General features: G+C 31.8%; 1 long non-coding RNA gene across 1 annotated transcript in view; it reads left to right on the top strand.

Annotated features, from left to right (window-relative positions):
- Positions 1-20,254, top strand: part of LOC141556080 (uncharacterized) — a 133,981-nt gene that overhangs the window by 2,885 nt on the left and 110,842 nt on the right. The gene's annotated exons all lie outside the window — the stretch shown is intronic.

Below are 20,254 nucleotides of genomic sequence, written 5' to 3'. Positions count from 1 at the left end.
AAAGAAAGAAAGAAAGAAAGAAAGAAAGAAAGAAAGAAAGAAAGAAAGAAAGAAGGAGGGAGGGAGGGAGGAGGGAGGGAGGGAGGGGAGGGAGGAGGGAGGAAGGAAGGAAGGAAGGAAGGAAGGAAGGAAGGAAGGAAGGAAGGAAGGAAGGAAGGAAGGAAGGAAGGAAGGAAGGAAGGAAGGAAGGAAGGAAAGAAAGGAAGGAAGGAAGGAAGGAAGGAAGGAAGGAAGGAAGAAGGAAGAAAGAAAGAAAGAAAGAAAGAAAGAAAGAAAGAAAGAAAGAAAGAAAGAGAAAGAAAGAGAAAGAAAGAAAGAAAGAAAGAAAGAAAGAAAGAAAGAAAGAAAGAGAAAGAAAGAAAGAAAGAAAGAAAGAAAGAAAGAAAGAAAGAAAGAAAGAAAGAAAGAGAAAGAAAGAAAGAAAGAAAGAAAGAAAGAAAGAAAGAAAGAAAGAAAGAAAGAAAGAAAGAAAGAAAGAAAGAAAGAGATGAAGGAAGGAAGAAAAGGAGAGAGCAAGGCAGGTAAAGTGAGAAGAGGGGTAGGGAGAAGGAGACAGAGGTAAAAAAAAGGAGAGGGAGAAAGAGAGGGAGTGAGGGAGGAGGCCTCTGTTCTCAAGTAGTTCCCATTTTACTCAAAAGAGATACCCTGATAGTCTAACGATTACGACTTAATGCTGAAAGCAAGGTTCCCAATTAGTCAAGAGAAGACTTTTTAGAGAGGTAATAGGTTAAGCAGAAAGTAGAGCAATAGATTTGGAGTCTGAGGACTTAGATTCAAACCCTTTCTCTATCACTTACTACCTGTGCAACTTTGGGCAAGATACTAAACTTTTCTGGGCCTCAGTTTCCATTAAAGTGAAGGAGCTGGATGATATGACCTCTGGGGTCCTTTGCAGCTCTAATTCCTCTAAATCTGAATTCATAATTTGTAAATCTATGTGGTATCCTCAGGATCTAGCACAATGACTTCACATAATAGGCACTTAATAAATATTAGTTGGCTTGAATTGGTTGAGGTGTTGAATTATATTTATTGTTCAGCATCTCATTAAAGCTAAAGAAAATATAGAGGACTTTATCCCTTGAATCAATCTTCTAGTGCTAAAAAATATCCCTGTCTAGGAATGAGGAAGTTAGAAGAAAATAACATAAAATGGCTTGCTTCATTCACTTGTTCAGAAGATCCACAAAAGCTTTTGGTGTGGGCAGTTTTTCCACTGAAATATATTAAAATCCCTTCATATCTATGAAATTGAGCTCTTTGAATTCCTGTAGCCAAGAAGTTATAATAATAAAATGATAATAACAGCAAATAATTGGTGACCACTTCTGGTAATGAGCTTCTCTGAATTTAGTCAAGATTTCTAAGATGCACAGAGTCTGTCTCTGGGCCCATATTTATAGGTCTTTCTAGCTTGGTGGGATATTCTAGAACTTTAACTCTGTTGACAATCTTCAAAAAGCCCTAAAAAGTATTAAATTCTGATTTTGATAAAGGAAAGAATTATAAAATGGTCTAAGTATGCAAAATGTCATAAATTATTTCAGTTTTTCAATAATTTATTTTTGTCTGTAATAGTACCTGAGGTAAGCCATTTCTCCTACATCAAGGAAGCTAATGTTAATAAACAAACAAAAAGATATGGTGCCATTTTTATTGACTGAGTTCAACATATTCAGAAACAAAATATCTTGAAATATTTTAAAATAAATTTTGTGAAAGGCAAAGGTAATATTTGAAGTGACCTATAAACACTATTCTGCTTCCCTATATTGAAACATATGCACTCTTTTTATTCAATAGCAGACAGTAATCACCAGAAATTTTAATATTAAGAGGCACAATAATCTTTGCAAAGATCTCATCAGTCGCTACATGTCATAAATGTTGAGTAATTTATAGCTTTCATTGAATTGAACTGCTTTAAAATGCAATGCAAAATGGCTTAAGGAAAGGAAAATAAATGTTTGCAACATTAAAAACTGGTAATTTAGTTGGAATGAATTGGTTTCATGTTGCTAATTTGGGAGAATCAGGAGAACCATATTATAAAACTCAATTGAGAATTGAGGCCAATGTTTTCCACACTGTGTAAGAGCATCATATCTGTCTATCAAAAATACTATCTTTACTAAGAGAGACAAAGGGTACTAGATCTGGTGAGTGCCAACATCAGAAAAAAAATGACTGATTTTCTCTAAAAGTAAATATGGCTAGAAGGGACCATTCAGTTTATCTAATCCAACCTTCTCAAAAATGTTAAAAGCCTGGGGACTTCTAAGATTCTTAGGACAGTATAAAGAGACATAGTTCAAAATCTGGTTCTCTAACTTCAAATCCAGTGCTCTTTCCATCACATTTCAATTACTTAACAAAAGAGAAATCATTTCAGAATGAACTATCTAATTAGCTGGAATCAGATCATTACTGCTTAGAATAAAAATCAAAATAAATAGCAAATTAGAAAAAAGGTAAAGGTTATTCTTTTATAGCAATTCTAATCTAACTGGTTTATCCCCCAAAAAACAATCAAAACATAATTTACTGTTTATTAGAGAAGTTTTAATAAATTCAAAATAATCACCATAAAGTAGAGAGGGAAAGAGTCCAGAAATCAGATAACAAACATTTGATTTATTTGTTAGGGAACATCTTTTGTCAATGAAACTACAGTTTAAAGGCTGAGTACAAAATGTTTATACTTTGCATTTTCAAAATACCTAGAAGTAGAATGAGAAAATGGTGGAGTATAGGGAGGGGAAGAGGAAAAGAAAGTGAAATTGAAGAACATTTGGCATAAGTCTCATATAAGCTAGATCATTTTGAAACTAACCATACATAAAGCAGGAAAAGATTTAACAAGTAAAGAAGAATTTGAACAAATCCAGATAAAGCTCCTTTTTTTTGCTTAATATCTACAGTGAAATTAAAATATTCTTAGATAATTAAATCTCAAAGTATATATTAAAATGATTAAATAAATACAAAAGAAATTCAAGCTTCATGGAATATTCTATTAAAATCATTCAACAATTTTTAAAATGTTACAAGGTAGGATAGATTTTAAAAAGAAGAGATTAATAAAATTAAAAATAAGAAATCACCAAACTAATAAATAAAAGTAGAAGTTGGTTTTATGGGAAGAAACAATAATGTAGATAACCAATTGGTTCCTTTGGTTAGAAAGAGGAAAGAAGAGAATCAAATTACTAGTATCAAACATGAAATTGGTAAAATTACCACCAGTGAAGAGAAAATTAAAACAATTGTTAGGAGCTATTTTGCCCAATTACATGACAATAAATTTGACAATCTAAATGAAAGACAATCCTGAGGTCCAGATGGAATCACAAGTAAATTCTACCAAATCTTTAAAGAATATTTAATCACAATTCTATATAAACTATAGTATAAGAAAAATAGGTTGAGTACTACCAAATTTTTATGATGCAAATAAGATGCTGATAGCCAAACGAGAAAGAGCCAAAACAGAGAAAAAATTTTAAACTGATTTCTCTGATGAATATTGATGCAAAGTTATTAAATAAAATGTTAGCAAATAGATTATAACAATATGACTAGGTAACATCAGGAATGCAGGTCTGGTTCAATATTAGAAAAAACTGTCAGCCTAAATGGCCACATCAATAATCAAACCAACAAAAATCATATGATTATCTCAATAAAAGCAAAAAAGCTTTTAATAAAATATAGTACTTATTTCAATTAAAAACAGTAGAGAACACAGGAATAAAATGAGTATTCCTTAAAATGATTAGCAGTATCAATCTAAAAACCATCAGCAAGCATTATACGTAATGTGAATAAGCTAGAAGCCTTCACAATAAATTCAGGGATGAAGCAAGGATGCCCATTATCACCTTTATTATTTAGTATTTTCTAGAAATATTAATAATAACAATAAAAAAGAAAAATAAATTAAAAGAATTAAATATAGGCAATGAGGAAACAAAACTATCATTCTTTCCAGGTGATATGATAGTATACTTCAAAAATCCACGAGAATCAACTAAAAAACACTTGGAATTAATAACTTTACAAAATTGCAGGATACAAAATAGGTCCTTCTTAATCATCAACATTTCTTTTCTTTAATTTTATTTTATTACAACAAAGTCTAGCAACAAGACATAGAAAAAAGAATTCCATCCCATAAAATAACTCTAGACAATATAAAATACTTAGGAGTCTAACTGCCAAGAAAAACCCAGGAACTATATGAATACAACTATAAAATGCTTTTCACACAAGTAAAGTCAGATCTAAACAATTGGGAAAATATTAATCTCTCATGGGTAGGCTAAATCTATATAATAAAAATGACAATTCTACTTAAATTAAACATATTATATATATATATATATTTCATATAAATTATATATATATATATTTTTACACACACAAATTTACTTATTCAGTAACATACCAAAGTGTAAAAATTACAGATATAGAAAAATAATAACAAAATTCATCTGCAAGAAGAACAGCAAAAGCTCAAGGATATCAAGTGATTCAAAGGAGGAAAAAAAGCACAAAATTTATCTAGCCATACCAGATCTCAAAATGTATTATAAAGCAATAATCATCTAAACAAAAATAGAGTGAGGAATTCATGGAAAAGATTAAATAAAAATTACATTGTAATAAATGCATCTTCTAAGAGTCTCCTCTCACAAAGGTAATGTTCAAATCATGCAAGATTCCTTATCCAATGCAACCACAAAGAAAATTCTGTCCAGTGACACTTTGGGTATCAATTTTAAGAAAGACATAAAAGAAACATTATTTTTTGCCTCATTTTGACTATTAAAAAATCTCTTCTAAAAATTATTTTAAAAGATGGATTTTCCAGACCTCCTTTTGTCACAAATAATCTGTTGCTTCTATTGAACCTCAAAATGCTAAAAAGCTTTCTCAAAGAGATTTATATTGTACAAGAAACTTGGCTTAGTCATTCATGTTGTAAAAAACAAAATAGATAAGGAAAACAAGTAGCATCTAGATTACTACAGAGAATTGAATGAATATCAACTGAGTTAGTCCATCAATATATAGATGGATATAATCTTAGATAAATGTTACAGGTGGCTAGTGAGGAAGGTTAATAACTGAATATAAGAAAACCAAATTAAAGCTGGATCACTTTTTTGGATATTAAACATAATATCAATGATTCTAAGTTATTTACTCCCACAAATTTGAACAACTACCTATTAAACACTATAAAACTCTTCATGTGGTCATCCTATAAAATAATAAATCATGAAATATCTCCATTTTTAAAGAAATGAGCATGATATATGTGAGCAGGCATATACTAAAAATGGCATGTATGCAAAGATAGAAATGACTGATCTCAACAGAAAAAGAAGTTGACTGATCAAAAACTGAGAGTGAGATAGTGGATATTTAGTATACTTCATTTTTATCCACAAAATGAGATGAGGTATAGTATAGTAGATATGAGGTTGAGCTTGGAATCAGCATGACCTTCATTCAAACCATACTTTGACACATACTAGCTGTATCACCATGAGCAAGTCAAATAAACTCAGTGGCCCCAGACAACTCTCTAAGATTATAAAGTATAGATAAATTGCCCACCTACATTAATGGAGGGCATTTCCACACTGGAATTTCTATACATTAATAAAATCACAGGTCCATTACTCCTTTCCCCTCCAAATCCATAAAATATTAGAAGAATCACAAGAAGGACTAAAATACAATTTGGGGAAGAGTTATACAACAACAGGAACAAGATTCTCACAGGATGGAAGGTCATGGTAGAATAAAGAGATGATATATCTATATAAAGCCCATCTTTGTATTGTCAGTGAGGGAGTTTAATCCAGGTTAGCAATAAAGTCTAAGGCAATTAGTCTCAGGTTCCCTTTTGACCTTCTTATTTTTATATAGTCTACTCCTTTATAGCGAACACTCAGAATACAACAAAATCAGTTCATCTTTAACTGGAAGGAAAAAAACTCCTTTATTAAAATATAAACAGCAAATAAATTTTAAGTATAATAAAACTTCTGAGCTTAGGGATGTTAGGTTGTCCAAATAGTAAGAGGCAGGAGAGAGAATGAAAAAGGATAACTTCTCCATGTCCCAGTGTGGAACAAAAAGTATGTACATCCAGGTAAAAAGAAAATTCTGTTCAGGCAGATCACTTCTTAAGTGAATCAGTGAACCAGACACAATTCCAATTGCTTTTGATTATATTCAGTTCGGTGCAGTAGAAGAAGGAAGGGTGAAAAGTATTTATAAGGCACCTAACCATGTACCAATACTGTGCTAAGTGCTTTTTACAAATATTATTCTTTTGATAATCACAATAACTTTGTGAGACACGTGTTGTTGTTATCTGTTCTTGATTGAGATAAGTCAGAGGTTAACTGACTTGCTCATTGAAGTCATACATCTAATAAATATCTGAGGCTAGATTTGAACTCAAATGTTCCTGACTTGAGATCCATAACTATAGCATTGTGGTCTAATGCCATCAAAGCATCCCTGGTACTTGCCTATCCTGTCATTCTCTCTTTTCAACTTCCTTTTCATTACCTTCAATTGATAAAAACTTCGTCTAATAAAAACTGCTTCCTTATGAGTTACGTCTCTAGAAGTATCACAAAATGGTTCATTTTGCTGCTGAATTATTAAAATCTGTTATTCCTAAAACAAATATCTGATTATGTCAAACAACCATATAGTCTTGGAAAGTTCCCAGTAATTAAATACAAACTCCTCATGCTGGCATTTAAAATCCTCTTATAGGGGCAGCTAGGTGGCTCTGTGAAGAGATCACCAGCCCTGAAGTCAGGAGGACCTGAGTTCAAATCTGTATCAGACTTTTAACACTTTCTGGGTATGAGATCCTGGACAAGTCACTTAACTCCAATTGCCTCAGCAAAATAAAATAAAATAAAATCCTCTGTAACTTGTTCTCATTGAATCATCCAGTCTAATTTTTACTACCTTTCTTTTGCTCTCTCTTCAGGGCAAATTGCCTTGTTAGCTGTTCCAAAACACAATATTCCAGCTTCTGGTTCTCTAGATGCCTTTAAACAGGGATGTGCCATAGATATCATGCATTCTATCCTTACTTCCTTATTAAAGAATTTTTCCTTTCCTTAAAATCCCAACTCAAATTTTCCTTCTCATCAGATTATGGAAAACATTTACCTTCATTTCTGAGTTATTAACACTTTTGAAATTACCATGTGTTATTATGGATATGTAATACATTTACTTACTTGTGTACATGTTAGATCTTCCCTAAAAATGCAAAGTTCCTGTGGGCAGGAGATGATTCTTTTTTTTTTTTCCTTTTCCATGCTAGGCACCTAGATTAGTGTCTTACATATGCCATGTGCTTAATAAAAGTTTGCTGAATTCAGATATTCAGTTAATAAACATTAAATAAATGCCTACTATATATCCAACATTGAAGTCAGCACTAGGGATACAGACAGAAGCAAAATAGAAATATCTCCTACCATCAATAAGCTTACAATTTATCCCACCTTTTTCATTCGTTCTCATTTTGAAAACCTGTCCCATTCAAAGTAATTCCACTATATAATTTTTAAAAATCCTATGGTGAGGGGCAACTAGGTTGCACAGTGATTAGAACACCAGGTCTGAAGTGAAGAGGACCTGAGTTCAAATTCAGACTCAGCCACTTAACACTTCCTAGGACCTAAATTCAAATTAAGACACGGCCACTTAACATTTCCTAGCTGTGTGACCCTGGGCAAGTCACTTAACTCCGATTGCCTTAGGGGGTAAAAAATCCTATTGTGTACTGGAAAATAAAAATGGAGTAAAGTAGTGTCAGTTCCTTCCATTCCCAGATAATTGTAATAGTCCATCTGTAGTTATTAAAGCATATGGAGTCCTCATTCGGAATTATAGATCTGGGCATAGTCTTTAAAAGGGATGTGAAACTCAAATAGAAATGGGACCACTAAACCATATATAAGGATCACCATAGATCACATATTTATTTAGAAAACCACATGTTAAAATTATCTATGTTCTATAGCATTTTTTATTTATTTTGCTAAATATTTCTCAGTTATATTTCAATTTGGTTTAAGAAGCATGAAGTAGTATTACATTTCCTTAGCATCTCTTGTCCCTAGTATATAGATAGATAAATTGAACCAAATGAGCTATAACTTCATATCGTAAAATTAAAATATATTTATGTAACACTTTAATGTTTACAGAGTGCTTTTAATATAATGCCTTATTTGATTCTCACAACAACCCTAAATACTAAATTCAAAGCTAAATACTAAAAGTATTATTAGCCCCATTTTACAGAAAAAACTGAAATTGTGAAGTTATGACTTCCCATGTTCACATAACTAGTTAAATGTCAGCAGAAGGACTTGAACACAGGTTTTCAATACCAATCTTCACTTCACTTGTCATGAACATTTTTTGTCATTTATCCATTACATTAATACCATTACTTATGAAGATATTCATTTTACTTTGAGGCAGAAATCTTTTTTCTTATCATAAGTGCAAATCAGGAACCATTTATATTGTCTGAGTCAAATGAAAAAGCACCTCTGTGTGTTGTATTTTTTCCTTCTAACCTGGGAATTGTTCTGAATATCTAAGTAATGTATTAATCATTATGATTGCTTGTACATTCAAATCCCCTAGTGTCAGTGAGAACTCCCAATAAAATGGCAAAAAACAAACCAAAAAAACTGTATTTTAATGCACTGGGGCTTTTAAATAAGTTTGTCAAATCTCTGTGATTGGTTGTTTTTGATCTCAGAGGAGTTATATGGATGAACTAAAATCATAGGAATATCATATGGACTAAAACAGAAGGCCACTTAATATGATAACTACAATTCTTTAAGGACATTAAAAAAAACTATTAAAAACTGAAGCCACATAATTTTCATTGGGAAAAAAAAACAATCTCCTGAAGCAAGTAGGTGGCAAAGTGGTCAGAGCACTAACCCAAGAGTCAGGAAGAACTGAGTTCAAATGCAGCTTTAGAAACATATTAGCTGTGTGATTCTGGGTAAATACAGATCTCCAATATTTTCATGGGAAGAGAAGGTAAGCTGCTAGAAAGGAAGAACTGCTTCATGATCATCTTTATAATCCCATTAGTATTTAGTACATAAGATAACTTTAGTAAGTGTGGATTCATCAAGTAATTTATTATAATAATGTTTACACATAGCTTTTCTAATCCATGCACTATATCATTTATAGAAATGGACAACACTATGTAAATAAACCTTGCCACATGGGAATAGGGTTTAAAAATGGAACTAAAGGATTCCAGATTTAGAATTCAAAGAATGTCATTTTACAGAAAAAAAAAACCCTCAGACCCAGAAAGATTAAATTATTTATCCAATATTATACAGGTGTTACTCAGGGTAGACCTCAGAAAATGAGAATTTAATCCTGAAACTTGATTTTTTTTCTTTGGTGAAAATCCATGTCTATGTGGTGGTGAGGATATTGAATGCATTAATATTCTTACTAGAATTGGGAGGATATAGAATTGATAAATGTGGGCATGACTGATGTCAATTTGGAAGAAAATATTTTTTCTAGTTACAGTATAACTATAAATGGTATGCATCAATGAGTCATCTATAAGATAGACTGAGACTAAGACTCTAAGAGAAATGTGTAATATACTGAAAATTTAAGTGATTTAATCTGGTCACATAGTGTCACAGACAGGACCTGAACTCAGATCTTCCTGATTTCATGATACCATGCTGGTCCTCCTACAGTACATATTTTGAAAAGAAAATAAAACAAACCTTAAAACACTTGGATAAAAATTACTTATACCAATTTTGCATTTGAGTAACATGAGCTTAGTTCCCACTGCTCTAATGATTAGAATGAATTACTTATGTGTTTCTCAGCCAACTCTGCTTAGCCTGCTTCAAAGAGAGGCAATAGGAAACTATCCTGTCTTGTTGAAATACTCATGGTTTTATGATTTCTAGTCAGTGACTTTGGGTGATAACTTCACAGACCTATCCAAGTAGTGGCATGTGGCCATTATTATTTCCCTCTATGAACGAAGAAACAGCTTGCCAGAGTCTGACTTTAAATGATTGGGGTCAACAGCATTTGCTAATGAACACTCAAAATGCCCATTAGAAAAAAAGAGAGAGCATGGCAATAATTTTTAAGTGCTTTGATTCTAGCTGAGTGCTTATGAATACAATTCAGAAAAGCAATTATCAGAAATAACAATAATTAAATGGTTCTTATAAAGCCATATAGAAGCACAGTGGAGTAGATAATTTGGAATAAGGAGACTTGGGTTCAAATTTCACCTCTACTACTTACCAGACTTGTGGCCCTGACCATTGTTATTTAACCTCTCTGACACTCAGTTTTCTTATCTATAAAATGGGGATAATAATATTTTGTGCAATACCTACTTCATGGCATATTTGTGTTGAAATTTTTGTTGTAACAACAATTAATATGAATTATTATTATTCTTAGTTGAAAAGTCAGTGTTCCATAGCTTATTCCACAAATTTATGAAAGTTGAAAGTCAGTGTTCCATAGCTTATTCCACAAATTTATGAGAGGCAATAAATCACTTCTGGAAACTTTTCAAAGATTTTTACCTTTGTAATAGAAAAGAAGAGACATGCTTTTTTTTTTTAAAAGGTAAGTTTAACTATGAGAGAAAACAAGAAAAATTGCAAAAGGCTCTGAAATTGCAGAATCTACAATTTTTGTGCCCATGATTTTCCACTGTCCTGGGAGATAACCCTGAAATTAGATGAAAATCGGAGGTGTCGTCTATGACAAGTACTTGAGTTTTTATTAGCTCTCCAACATCCATTTTTTTCAACAGCATCTGCTGTTTCAACTGCATCTGTTTCTCTCTCTCTCTCTCTCTCTCTCTCTCTCTCTCTCTCTCTCTCTCTCTCTCTCTCTCTTTCTGTCTCTCTCTCTCTCTCTCTCTCTCTCTCTCTCTCTTTCTGTCTCCCTCCATTCCTCCCTCCCTTCCCTCCCTTCATCTCTCTCATTCCCTCTCCTCTCTTTTTCTCTCACTTTCCCTTTCTTTCTCCCTCTCCCTGCCTCTCTTTTTCCAAGTTAGATAGGAAGCTTGTATTTCAAGCCCATGTAATAAGATCTTTGACAGGTAGTAAAGGCAATTTCTCAGTCCCTGCCCTGGTTTTGACTTTTAAAAAAATAGAGGTGGGAAAATTACACTGAATGAAAAAAAAAATAGCGGATTATTTAATTATCTGATAGGTGAAAGATACCTGGTGTTTGCTGTACTACCAAAAAAAGCCAATTTCTTTCTTTTTTTTCCTTTCAGAGAGATCTGAAATGTCTTTCCTATTTCTTTTCTTTTAAAAGAATCCTACCATATCTCAAGGAGCAACTCAATTCCCACCTCCTCTATGAATATTCCCAGTGTTACAAATCCTTCTTGTTTGATTTGTTGTTGTTTATGTGATGATGCTGATGCTTATAATGATAGTCTCTTTTCCACACTCCTGTGGCATTTTAGACTTGTCATTTAAAAACCTAGTATTAATGTTAATCTTTTCTCTATAAATTGTCTCTCCAGCAAGATTATACACCTTCCAAGTCCTTTAAAAGCTTTATTTATCACTTACTTACATACTCACTTTCTAAGTTTAGGGGATGGGTCTGCTTATAACATTATGGATGCTCTCTTTTCTTCTTCTAAAACTACTGCGAGCTCAGAATAGAGTCATTCACATCTTTTAAAACTTTATCACCACAATGCTAGAATCACTCCATAAGGATTGATATTAAGACCCAACTATTAAAAACTTACCAACTAAATGTAGTCTAGGGTGAAATTGAAAGGACCTATTTTCTGTAAATTTTCTGGATGCTAAATTACCCTAAAATTCCCTATATAATAGCTAGCATTTATTTACATAGCATTTTAAGATTTGTAATGTGCTATCTATATATCCATCTACATTTAATTTCATTTGATTTTCACAACAACCTTGAAGAGTAGATGTTCTTATCATCCCCATTTTATAGATGATAAAGCTGTGGCAAAAAGAGGGTTATTGATTTGTCCAAGGTCACATAGTAAGAGTGAAAGGCAGGATTTGAACTCAAGTCTTCTTTTCTACAAGTTCAATTACATATCTGAGAGAGGAAGGCTTAAGTTTCTGGTGCTCCAAACTCAAAGACAGAAAAAATATCCTCAAAATGCCTGTGGATTTATACCCAAACTGTACACTCCCACTTAACTGTATTAACTCACATACCATTGACATCATGCCAGAATTTCTCATCCCTTTGTCCTAAAAAAGTACTCACAGTCCCACTTGAGTGCACACACTCGTTCACACACTTGAGTTTCTAATTTCTTAATCTGCTTCCATACATTCTTTATTTTTTATCATCAAAGTTACCCTCTTCTTTTTCAATTTACATATCTAGCTAATATTCATATCCCATTACATCTACTTCAACAGTATTTCTTACATACATTCTTTTACTTTAATTACTGCTACAAAGGCTATTTTTTTTATAAACCCACATCCTCCTAGTAATGCCATATGCCAAATCACAGGAAACTAAAATGTCAAATGAATGACCAAAAGGCATGTTTTATGTAATCAGGTTATAGAATATTACCAGTAATGATTTGTGAGTTTAAGAAACCTGGTTTGTAAATGGCTAGAAAGAGAGAGAAGCTCCTAATGTAGCAAGAATGAAGTACAATAGGTTGACCACCTATGTGCCACACTGGTATCCATAAAATATATGAAAAACTTGAGAAAACTATGCTGAATATTGGGAAAATCTTGTAGGCAATCTTTACAGAAAGACATGGTCAAGAATTGTGCAGAAGCAGAAGGCATGGAGATATTGGAAATTACACTGCGATTGCTAGTGGCTTTCCTCTGCAGTCACCTTCTATTTGACTTGTATATTTCTAGTATATAGTTATTTACATACCATTCTATTGGAATGTATACTCCTTGAGGATAGGAATCAATTATTTTTGCCTTTTTCTGTATTTTTTGGCATTTTGCATAAGGTTTAATATGTAGTAAGAAAATAATTAATGTACAATTATTGATTAGGGAATAGCTTATATTCTTATAAATTTAACTAAGTTATCTATATTTTTGAGAAATGAGGCATTTATCAGAAATATTTGCTATAAAGATTGTTTCCCACCTTTCTGCTTTCCTTCTAATCTTGTTTGCATTGGTTCTGTTTGTACAAAATGTCTTAATTTAATATAATCAAAATTACCTATTTTGTATTTTGTAATACTTTGTCTCTTGCTGGGAATGAATTCTTCCTTTCTCCATCAATCTTACAGGTAGACTATTCCTTGCTCTTCCAAATTGTTTATAGTCTTACACTTTATGACTAAATCATATAGTTATTTTGATCTTCTGTTAGTACATATTGTGAGATGTTGGTCTATACCTAGTTTGTGCCCTATTGTTTTCCAGTTTTTCTAGAAATTTTTGACAAATAGTGTATTCCTAATGTAAAAGTTGTGATCTTTGGGTTTATCAAACACTAGGTTATATGGTCATTGACTCTTGTGTCTTGTGTACCAAATCTATTTATTCCACACATATATCATTCTATTTCTTATCCATACCAGATAGTTTTAATGGTTATGTTATAATGTAGCTTAATATTTGGTATTATTAGACAGCCTTTCTTGGTATATTTTTCCTTAATTCCCTTGATATTCTTGACTTTTGGTTTCTCCAGATGAATTTTTTTATTATTTTTTCTGGATGTGTCAAATAATTTTTGGTAGTTTGATTGCTGTGGCACTGAATAAGTGAGTTATTTTAGGCATAATTGTGATTTTTATTATATTGGTGTGGCCTATACATGAGCAAGTGATATTTTCCAGGTATTTATTTATTTATTCACACTTTATTTGTGTGAAAAAAAATGTTTCGTGATTGTGCTTATATAGTTCCTAGGTTTGTCTTGGCAGACAGGCTTCAAAGTATTTAATTCTGTTTAAAATTACTTTAAATGAAAAAATAAAATAAAATAAAAATAATAAAATTTCTTTAAATGGGCTTTGTTGGTCATATAAAGAAATGCTGATGATTTATGTGAGTTTATCTTATATCCTGCCTGTAGTGTTCTTAGTGGTTTTCTGGAGGTCTTTGGGGCAGCCTTCTTTTCTTTAATCACCACAAGAATAGCCAAGTGTTAAAGTCCAAAAGTCTTTATTGTCTCCTTCGCCTAGTGCTCAGCTAACTTTCTCATGGCCTTCAGAGGGGACTCAGTAGAGAAAATGCAGGAGGACAGGCCAGCCTTCACAAGGCTGATGAAGATGGAAATGAATCTCTCTCTCCTTGGCTCAGAGAGCTTGAACTCCTGCCTCCAGTCCTCTGTCTTCTCAGAATCTGGCTGAAGCTCCCAACTTATATACTCTCTTATATTTATATTATCATAGGTGTGAATCTTGTAGAACTATATTAATTACTAAGTACATGCACTGAATTAGAGAAACTGTTAAGCACCATGCTAAACTAGATAACCATTGTATTTATCAATTCCACTGACTTAACTAAACCTTGTAACAATCCTTGTTTCAGAGTTCTGGCCCATAACATCTGCCACTTTGTAAAATTTGTTAAAGTAATTTTTAAATTTATTTTCTAAGGTTCTTTAAGTATACTATTATATCATCTGCAAATAGTGATAGCTTTTTTTCCTTATTACTTTTTCTAATTCCTTTGATTTCTTCTCTTGTTACTATGGCTTATATTATAGTATTTTATTGATCTTATTGGGATTCTAGCTTATCCTTACTACAGACAGTGATTACTGATGATTTAGATATATATTGCTTATCATTTTAAGTGTTCCCTTTATTCCTATGTTCTCAAGTGTTTTTAGTAGCAGTGGAGCTTTTCAGCATCTATTGGGATAATGAGATGCTTTCTCTTGTTTTTTTTAATGATATGGTGATTATGCTGATAGTTTTCCTGATATTGTACCAACTCTGCATTCCTGATATAAATCCCACCTGATCATATGTTGCTTATGTCTTGATACTATTTTGTTCAAAATTCTTGCATCAATATTCCTTAGGAAAATTGGTCTATAATTTTCTATTTTAGCTTTACTAGTTGAGATAACATGATAAAATGAGTTTGGTAGGACTCCTTTGTCTATTTTTCTAAATAGTTTGTATAGCATTGGAATTAATTGTTCTTAAAATGTTTGGTAGAATATACTTGTTAACCCATCTGGGCCTAAGGATTTTTTCCCTAGGGAGTTCATTAATAATTTATTTGATTTTTTTTTTCTAAAATTTGATTATTTTGGCTTTCTATTTCCTGATCTGTTAATCTAAATAGCTGATATTTTTGTAAATATTCATCACTTTCACTTAAATTGACAGATTTATTGGCATATAATTGGGTAAAATATTTCCTGATGATTATTTTAATTTCTTATTCATTGGTGGTTATTTTATGCTTTTTTATTTTTAATATTGAACATTTGGTTTTCTTCTTTCTTTTTTTAAATCAAATTAACCAATGGCTTTTTTATCTTACTGATAGATAAATCTTATCTTACTTCTTTTTCATAAAATCAGCTCTGAGATATATTTATTAGCTCAATAGGTTGTTTTGTTTTGTTTTTACTTTCAATCTTATTTATCCCATCTTTTATTTTCACGATTTCCAGTTTGGTGCTCAATTAGGGTTTTTTAATGCATTCTTTGTCATGTTTTTTTTTTTTTTTTTTTTTTTTTTTTTTTTTTTGGTTGTTGTTGTTTTAGTTGTATTACCAATTAATGTATACATTCTTTTTCCACTTTGGATGCTGTAACACTTGGAATATACATGTTTAGTATTGATGTTATAAAATATAGTTTTCTTTTTTATCTCTTTGAATTAGGGCTATATTTTTTTAAAGCAAGGTATACCTTCCTGCCTTATCTCTTTTCATTAGGTCTGCTTTTACTTTTATTTTGTCTGAGATCAGGATTGTTACCCCTATTTTTTTTTTTTACTCCAGGTGAAGCATAATAGATTCTGCTCCATCATCTTATCTTTACTCCATGTGTGTCTGCTTCAAGAGTTTCTTGTAAACAACATATTGTATGATTCTAAGTTTTTATCTACATTGCTATCTACTTCTAATTTATAGGAGAATTCATTCTTCCCATTCAGTTATGATTACCACCTATGTTTTTTCTCTCCATCATATTCTTCCTCATGTTTCTCTTTTCTCTCCTTTCACTCTTCCCGTCCTTACCAGTGTTTTGCTTCTATTTACCATTTTCCCTTGTCTGCTTTCCCTTCTGCCAATTTCCCCATTCCTTTTGTTTTATCTCCTCCCCTCTTATTTTCCTGTCCTTAGATTTGTATATCAACTGATTGTATATATCATTCCCTCTTTGAGCTAACATTGATGAGAGTAAGGTTTAAATGATGTTCATCACACCTATTCTCACATATTCCCCTCCACTGTGAAATAATTTATATCATTCTGCTTCTCCCTTCCTTCCGTACCTCATTTACTCCTCTTTCTAATCCTTTAATTTTATTTTTGTCCTTCTTGCAGATTTATTTTATATCACTAGCTTCTGTCGATATATTTTCCTCCTAGCTCTACTATTGGTGATACAGTTTTTAAAAATTAAAAATATCATTTTCCCATACAGAGATGTAAACAGTTTAGCCCTTTTGTTTTCTTTTCCTTTTTATCTGTTTATACTTATCTTAGGACTTGATGTTGAAGGTCAAATGTGAAATTTGGCAATAATCTTCTTTGGAATTTTTACTTTGGGATCTCTTTCCTGAGGTGATCAATGGATTCTTTCAATGCCTATTTTGCTTTCTGATTCTAGGTATCTAAGGAATAGTTTTCCTTGCTAGTTTCCTAAAAGATGCTATCTTGCTCTTCTTTTTTTATTATGGCTTTCAAGTACTCCCATGATTCTGATATTACCTTTCCTGTATCTATTTCCTAGACCAATTCTTTTTCCGATGTGGTATTTTACATTTTTCTTCCATTTTATTTTCATTCTTTTAAATTTCTTTCATTGATTCTTGATGTCTCGTAAAATCATTCATGATCTTCCACTTGCCCAATTCTAACTTTTAAGGTGTTCTCTTCAATTAGCTTTTGTACTTTCTTTTCAATTTGGCTAATTGTACTCTTAAAAGATTTCTTTTCTTCAATGGATTTTGTGTCTATTTTTCCTTTTGGCTAATTCTACTTTTTAAACAGTATTTTAAACTGTTGTTTTTTTTTTCATAATCCTCTTGCATCACTCTCATTTATTTTCCCAATTTTTCTCTGACCTTTCTTATATGACATTTACAATTCTTTTTGAGCTCTTTCATGAATTCTTTCTAGGCTTGAGACTACTTTTGATTTTTCTCTGGGATTTTGCCCTTAGATTTTAACATTGTTGTTCTCTTCTGAGTTGGTGCTTTGGTCTTCCCTGTTGTGATAATAGCTTTCTATGTTCAGATTCTTTTTTGTTGTTGTTTTGTTCATTTTGTGGCCTTTTCCTTTTCTTTTAAATATGATCTCTGATCCCAGGGTAGAATCAATACTGAATCAGACTTCTTGTGCCAGAGGCTGCAGTCTCTGGCTGTTTACCTGGTACTGCACTGATGATGCCCTTAGGCCAACTGGGACCCTTGTGACTGGTATTTCACTGAGGTGGCTTGCTGGGGGTTGGCTGACAACTACTGGAGACTGTAGGAGTCTCACAATTTACCTTGTATTGAGTTGTGGGCTCCTGCTGGTAGTATCTACTATATGCTATGGCCAGTGGGGATATTTCTTTTTCCCCTGGGGATACACTAAAGCATGTGATAATTTGACTCAGGAGGCTACTTTTTTGTCTAGGGCTATGCTGAATCATAATAGTTTTGTGCTGGCAGCTATCTGCTTGCTTAGGCAACAATAGGATTGACATCTGCCTATTTGTCCAGGGCCATGCTGAAGGACAAGTCCATGTCATGTTCTTATTTCTTCCTCTAGCAAGAATACACTTTACATTGCATTGAACAAGCTGTCAACAAGCCATTGTTTGAAGATGTCAAATGAAATGTGACTTAACTATATCATTGTTTTATAACAATTTATCCCTGGTGTGCTTGGAAAGAGTTTACATTAGGGGCAAGGCTGATTTATCCTGTGATTTGTTAGTACAAATTTCTTGCTAAAAGAACAGGAGATACAAGTCATTTAAAAATTAATAAAAGGCAGTTTGCTTAAACATGCATGTGTTAGACACTGTGATATTACCTCATTTGATCCTAACAATAGCCCTAGGAGGTAAGTACAGTTATTTTCTCCATTATATAGATGAGGACCCTGAGAGTAACAGAATTAAGGTCTGGGGATGAATTTGGACTTAGAGCTTCCTAATTCTAAACCCAGGACTTTATCTATTAGATATCTACCTGCCCCAACATGCATAGTCAAGCAAACTAGGTTTCTTCAGTTGAAAAGTATCTATTCATATCCTTACAATACCAATTGGAGAATGGCTTTTATTCTTATATATTTAATCAATTCCTTATGTCTTTTGTAAATTAGACCTGTTTCATAAAAAAATGATACAATTAAATCCCAATTAATTGATTCTCTTTTAATCTTTGCTTTATTGGATAGTTTTACAAAACCTTTTAACATTGTATTTAATCAAAATTATTCATTTCATGTTTGGTGATCCTTTTTATTGCTTTTTGGGGGATCAAAAACTTTTGTTGTTTCAACATATATGATAGGTAATTTTTCATGTTTCTCTAATTTGTTTATGATATGACCTTTTATATGTAAGTCACTATCCATTTGCAATTTATCATGGCATGAGGTTGTGAAGTATTAGTCTAAATCTAATTTGTTTCATGCTGCTGTCCAATTTTTCCAACTGGAATTTAATCAGTTCCATGATCAATCTCCAATTTTTAACGAAAATAGTTATTTTTTTTTTAAATTACAATTTTGGAGTATACTTTGAGATCTGGCCCCTCTTAAGCCCATTTTGTTCCAACTTACTTATTATTTCTCTTGAAATACTTAAACTTTTTAGCTGCCATATGGATTCTATTATATTTTTTACTCTATAAAAATATTTTGGTAATTTGATTAATATGTCATTAAATAAGTAATTTAATTTAGGTAGCATTGTCATTTTATTATATTAATGAGTTCTGCCAGAATTACAAATTTTTCCCAATTATTTAGGTCTCTCTTAAAAAAACTTTTATAAAAAGTTTAAAAAAAAAAACTTTTATAAAAAAACTCTTGTGTTTATATATCTTATGTATATCTTGGTAGGTAGACACCCAAATATTTAATTCATTCTATAGTTATTTTAAATATAATATCTCTCTTTCTACCTTCTGTGTTTAATTGGTATTATATAAAAATATGGATTATTTGTGTTTTTATTGTTTTTTTTTATTTCAGAACACATGCAAGAATAATTTTTTAACATTGACCCTTGAAAAACCTTGCGTTCCAATTTTCACCCTTTTTCCCCTACCCCATCCCCTAGATGGCATATAATCCAATATATGTTAAACATGATAAAATATGTTAAAATCAAAATAGGCATATATATTTATACAATTATCTTACTGCACAAGAAAAATCAGAACAAAAAAATGAGAAAAAAATAAAATTCAAGCAAACCATAACAAAAAAGTGAAATGCCATGTTGTTCACCCTCAGTTCCTATAGTACTCTCTCTGGGTAAAGATGGTTCTCATTAGCATGATAATTTTATTTCTTCCTTATCTCTGTTTATTCCCTCCACTTTTTCTTTCTTTTCTTATTGCTACCTCCAGCATTTCTGATACTATATCAAATAGAACTAATTACAATTGACATTCTTAATTCATCCTTATTTTTATTGGAAACTATTCTAATTTGTCACTATTCTCCCTCCCTTTATGTATAATGCTAACTTTTGATTTTAGATATATATTACTTGTTATTTTAGAAAATTTTTTCATTTATTGTATGTTTTTTTACTGTTTTTAATGGAAATAGATGCTGCTTTTTGTCAAAAGATTTTTCTGTACTTAATAATATAATCACATAATTTTGGGGGTGTTATTATTTTTATGATTACATTTGTAGTTTATAAAAAAGAAATTTTCACATTTTCCCTAGGCCTATTTAGATTAAGGTGAAAAGTAATCAATGATAGTAGTATCCT

Source organism: Sminthopsis crassicaudata, chromosome 2 (genome assembly GCF_048593235.1).
Source record: "Sminthopsis crassicaudata isolate SCR6 chromosome 2, ASM4859323v1, whole genome shotgun sequence".
Lineage (NCBI taxonomy): Eukaryota > Metazoa > Chordata > Mammalia > Dasyuromorphia > Dasyuridae > Sminthopsis > Sminthopsis crassicaudata.
The sequence above is the reverse complement of the archived record's forward strand: the minus strand, read 5'-3'. Positions and strand labels throughout refer to the sequence as shown.